Source organism: Sabethes cyaneus, chromosome 3, assembly GCF_943734655.1.
Source record: "Sabethes cyaneus chromosome 3, idSabCyanKW18_F2, whole genome shotgun sequence".
NCBI classification, from domain to species: Eukaryota; Metazoa; Arthropoda; class Insecta; order Diptera; family Culicidae; genus Sabethes; species Sabethes cyaneus.
Window position 1 is genome coordinate 114,264,488 of NC_071355.1, and position 5,399 is coordinate 114,269,886.

Here is a 5,399-nt window from a genome sequence, read left to right on the forward strand (position 1 = left end):
ATGTATATACTGGACACTATCACTTATTGTTCTTACAAAATAAAATAAGCATTTACCTTATTCGCCAACCGGTTTCGGGTAGATGTTACCCATCATCGGGGCTAGGTCCAACTGATTTTGATAAGCGAGTAGTTACAACTTAAGCTTTGTTAGATGAAAGAGCGGCGATACTATCGGAGCATCGTCTTCATTCATCAAACATTGCTCAGCTGTGGTGATATGCAGCGACTCCCAAGCGTTGTAACAGGTCCGCCTTTTCGCTACCCGATTAATAAGCGGGTGGCTTAAGCGCCACTCTCCGAAGGAGAGACCACCCCCCGAGATTAACGGTTGCCCAGCCTGAGACCCTCGCAGGGAGAGGTTCACTTTTATCCCGAGTTCGGGAAGGGAAGCGGGTTGGCAGACTTAAACACGTGACGCTATACTCCGTATCGCCACACGTCAGAAAACTCTACCTACAATACAGACCTACCACTTAAGAACAGCAGCTTAGGAACTTACGACAGCAGACAAAAGTGACGGGTGATTTCATCACTGGCCGAGTCCAGTCTCCACCTAAAAATGACCGCAAAATGATTCGAGAGTGTCCTTGGCTGATTTCGGAGTCAGCCGCCCCAGTAGAAAAATACTCAAAAAACTAACAAGAAACGCAAACCGAACACATGAAAAAAATCCCTTTCAACCCGACTGCATGGAGGTTTGTTTCATTGACTTAAAACGCTTCTATCTTCCTACTGCAAAATAGCATTTTTTTCAACAATTCGCATTGACACTGTGCAGTTTATTCATTCGAGATTTACAATACGTTTTCCCTAGGCCTATTCCAATCTATCCTTTCCCATCTTTCTTCTGTTCTAGCTAGCGGTGTGTGCAAGATAACGTACGTTCACTGTGCGGTGCGGTGGGTTGCTACCAACCGGCTGCTGTTGGTTTGGTTAGGGTCACGGCCCGTATAATAGTCACATGCGCATGGACAACAACTCAAAAAAAAATGTACTCACTCAATACCCGGGGTTTACTTGAGGTTTACCGTCGCTGCTTGGTGGTCCATGTGGTTTTAACAAAATGGCGGGGTCGCCATCGCTATCCTGGGCAATACGCGATCTATCTGATCCGCGCCACGCGGATCCCGAAATTCACTCCTGCTGCTAACGACGCACGGCGTGCGAAATTGGCTGCTTTTTACTCGACGCTAGTAGTCTCACTCGATGCTAGCTGCTTGCTGTTGTTGGATGCTGCCGATTGCTGTTCGGCCAGCCTATCCCGTACAGGGCGCAAATTGACGACGCTACCCTCGTCCGGCGTTGTAGCGGGCCGGGAAACCTTGAAGCTGACGGTGGGGTCAGAAGAAGTCGCTGACAATGTAGCAGGATGTCGATGACGTGTTCCGTGGCGAATCTATCATCCAAAATTTAAAAGAAAACCACACGCAATTTTACGCACACCGCCTTTTGGCAAAAATAGGTGCCCTACCTCTCGCAGCACACTTGCAGGCACGAACTGCGGTCGCACACGGGTAGCACTTTCAAAAAGCGAAATGTTCTATCACTGCCTATCTATGGGAAAGGGGAAAACTGCTTAGCTGGCTAGAAAAAGAATCTTCATGTGTTTCACTACCTTTACTTCCAATCACGTCGCGAGTCAAAATTACGGACAACTCCTGCCTCTTCCACGGGTCAGATTAAAGTGAAAGATCAGGACAAGGTGATCCTCAGATAACCGTCCTTGATCGAAACCTGCCTAACGAAATTCTTTATCGCTGTGTTCGAAAGTACGAAGTTGCATTTTCGGTTAAAGCAATCTTCTTCCAGCGCACGGCTTGCATCTTGTCAACCCGACCAACCCCCCAAGGTTAGAGAGCAAAGTGAAACACTCTCCCGATTGCGGGCGGGTCATCAGCCTTTATCGACAGGTCAACCTCCTCGATCGAGTTAGCGATGATAGGCAAAATTAGGCAACGTAAGCGAGCGTCTGGGATATCATTCTGATAGCAGCACGTATGCCAATTTGATTTGATTTTGTGAGTCGGCGCGCGGTATTGCCGACCACAGATTTTTATTGAAAATCTATTTGGAGTAGCGATTTGAAAATGAAGATGAACTAATATTTAAATTTACCAATTATGCTAATAATATTGATAATGGAATCTTGGCCAATATTAAATTAATTCTACTACTATCTACATGTGAGTTCGTTACATCATTCCCTACTAAAAAGTACGAAAATTTGATTGGAGTTGTCAGGGATCTGACAATGACCAATCAAATTTTCGTAGGCCACAGTCTTATTCCAAGAAAATTCCTTTCAATTTCGGGGTCATATATTGTCATTGCCAAACTTAATTGGCTCAGTCTCTATTTACAGCACTCTGTTCATTACAAACCGAGCCTGCCACTGACCCTCAACGACCAAAGTCTCCGGTCTCCAGCGAAAATTTACTCGAGATTATTTTAAGAATTGACTGTGAACCCAACGTTTCTGTCTAAATTGCCCGGAAAATCAAATAATCCTACAAAAGCGTTCAAAACAGTTGACTGTTAACGTCTGAAGAACCTCTTTCATTCATCCAGGCATTCATTCCATTCATACTAACATTCAGCATGTACAATAACTGAGCTTCCACTCAAAGCTGTCGACAAGCTTCGAGCAAGCTCAAAAAAAAACATTAGACTGAAGACTATCTTCTACACCTGGACGAACCGATAAATGAAGACAGTCTCACTAAATAATCGCCTACGCGAAAACATACTAGCAGGTCCAGCATACAATCCTTCCCCAGCACGAAGCGAGATTGCAGGATGCAGCTCTCCCCACCAAAAGCCACTGTTCCTATTCGTAATTCGCTACCGCAGAGAAAAATTCCTACGATTTAGGCTTATTACGAACTCGGAACGAAAATGCTCCTAAAGAGAATTTTTAAACACCAGAAAAAACTGATAACAAAACTCTCTTAGAAAAATAGTTACATAAAAAAAACAACACGTTCAAACACCCTTTCGTGAGTATCAGAATCCCACTCCAGAAATGTACACGGAAAACCAAAAGTACCCAACAACTATGTTTAAGTAACCTAAAATTGGGTACTATTGATTCATCTTCAGTGTTGGGTAGTTTTCAAATATATACATTGAGTCATATTTACTTAATAAAACGGTAATGTGCGCATATGCAATGTTGGGTACTATTCTCCAACTTAACGTTGAGTAGTTTGTACCTAACGTTGGATGAAAATAATTGAACCCTATAGCGAGCTTTGTTGATGGTGGTTTTGCTCGTTTTATTTACTTCGTGATTAGTTTTTTCCGCGGTGGCATTTCGTTCGCGGTTTCGTTTATGAACCGTTCGATGTCGAATGTTCGAAATTGGTAAGTAAGTAATTTGTGTCTAAAGCAGTCGATTTTGAAATTTTATTTTTGAAGGACTGCAGTGTTACGTATAAACAGCAGAAAATGGAACAACAGCATCAATCTTTCTATGACTTAGATGGATCATCGAGACTACCAGACATTTTCGTACCGACCCGTGATAGCTAATCAGGAAGCTCAATAGTATGCCAAACTGTGGGACTACTGCGGATCGAATCCCGAGGTAAGCTATAGTTTCAAAATACTGTAGTTTAATTAGGCTATTTTTATGGAAATAAGCGTGAGTTCTTAAAAACAAAGCATTTTCGGATAAATGTTTATAATAGTAACACGAAGTACACCCAACAAACATTTTTGTTTAAGAGTAGCTTGTCTAACAATTGTGTAACTAAAACCAATGAAACAAGCCCTTGATAAGCTACTATACAACAAAAATGTTCCTTGGGCATAAAGTAGTTATGTTGGAAATTCTTTTAAAACAAAACATGTCTCTTTATATGATTTTACCGCTTCCCAGGCTGGAATGCAGCCGCAGCCGGGTTCGAATCTAATGGCATCCGCATCCACTATATTTTTGATATAGGACTACGTGCTAGTTTACTACACTGGGTTTCACGCCAACTCAACCAGAAGATAGCTTTTTTGACGTAGGACTACGTCTTTGTTTACTATACTGGGACTGGGTAGCACTTTGTTAAAACGAAAATAGAAGTGTAACGTTTGAATAAAAGGTTTCAAATGGTAATAGGGATCACTCAATAATAACGTCCACTGTGGGGGAAAGTGTCAATTTTGGGACAGGTTGTGACAAAGGAGGGGAGGCAAATGGACTTTCATCAAAAGGCTGCAAAAATATGTTTCTCAGTCATTCATCACTCAGCGATTTATTTTGATTTTCGAATTTATCTTACTTCAGAAGATCGCTGCAGAGCCCGACATCGTCAAAACAAATAAATAAAACTGATTCTCTGCTACCTTTGCTTCACTCTAGAATCGACTTGTTTCATCTGCAGAATCTTTCAAGCAAGCACTTGGTTGAGTTTTGCGACGCAATCGGACAGAGGAGGGAGAGGAGCAGAAATTTGGTGGACGTCATAATTCAATCGTCCCATAACTACTCAACTACTGAACGAAATTGAACAATTTGTATGTCGTTGGATAGATAACATGACCAGTAATTTTATGGAGGGGATAAGAGAGCAATTTTAAGGAGGGCGTAAGAGGGAGGGCTCCTATACAAATGAAACACAAATTTTCTCAAAACTCGAGAACTAATCACAGAGAACAGATTAACAGGCTCGAAGGAAGTAATCTATTTTTTGTGAGTAAAATCTGTCGGTAGCGCCCTCCAGAAATAGTTTGCTAAACGCATCAAAAAATATCCATGTACCTTTATCAATATTTCTTTGTGTTGGAGTTACATAGCAGCGACGGCAGCGACATCAAGATTTAGTTTGCCACTTACTGCTCGAGGGGTGCTCTATTGAAGGATTTCTCGTAGATCACATAAAAACCTTTTACACACTTTTTGTCAATTACCTGGTAGTCTGTTCTCTGTGAACTAATCATGCAAATGGAACCAAATTTGCCATGATGGGGGTATAGAAGACAGAATTGTTTTCTATGGTGTACTGAGACCCCTTCCACTTCTAAGAGAGGGGGCTCCCATACAAAAGAAATACAAATTTCCAAACTCTACTGTTTTACCTGACTCACTGCGAATATGCGTGTTATTGAAATAAAACGTCACCATGCGTTTTATTCGTTTATAACGCATATGCAGCTAATATCGATAACAACCGATTTTTTATAAGTTGTGCTTTTGTTATTGCATTTAACTTGTAAAAAGTTGCATAAATAACAATTCAGTTTCACAATACAATTATTGCGTACTACTAGCACTTGCAATATAACGTTTAAGTACGTTATTTTTAGTGATCAAAATCAACGATATTTTCGATACAAGGGCGATATTTTTCGAAACCTTTCGAACCAACACGATACCGCGAATACAACGCTATCCAGCTTTCCACG

The 5,399-nt window shown here is 41.5% G+C and overlaps 1 long non-coding RNA gene across 1 annotated transcript; it reads right to left on the reverse strand.

Moving 5' to 3' along the window:
- Positions 1–1,289: 1,289 nt before the first annotated feature.
- Positions 1,290–1,643, reverse strand: LOC128744095 (uncharacterized). The gene is made up of 3 exons (XR_008412356.1): positions 1,618–1,643; positions 1,474–1,556; positions 1,290–1,398 (listed from the first exon to the last, which is right to left on the reverse strand). It is a non-coding gene; the product is annotated as an uncharacterized LOC128744095 (long non-coding RNA).
- Between the last annotated feature and the right edge of the window lie 3,756 nt (positions 1,644–5,399).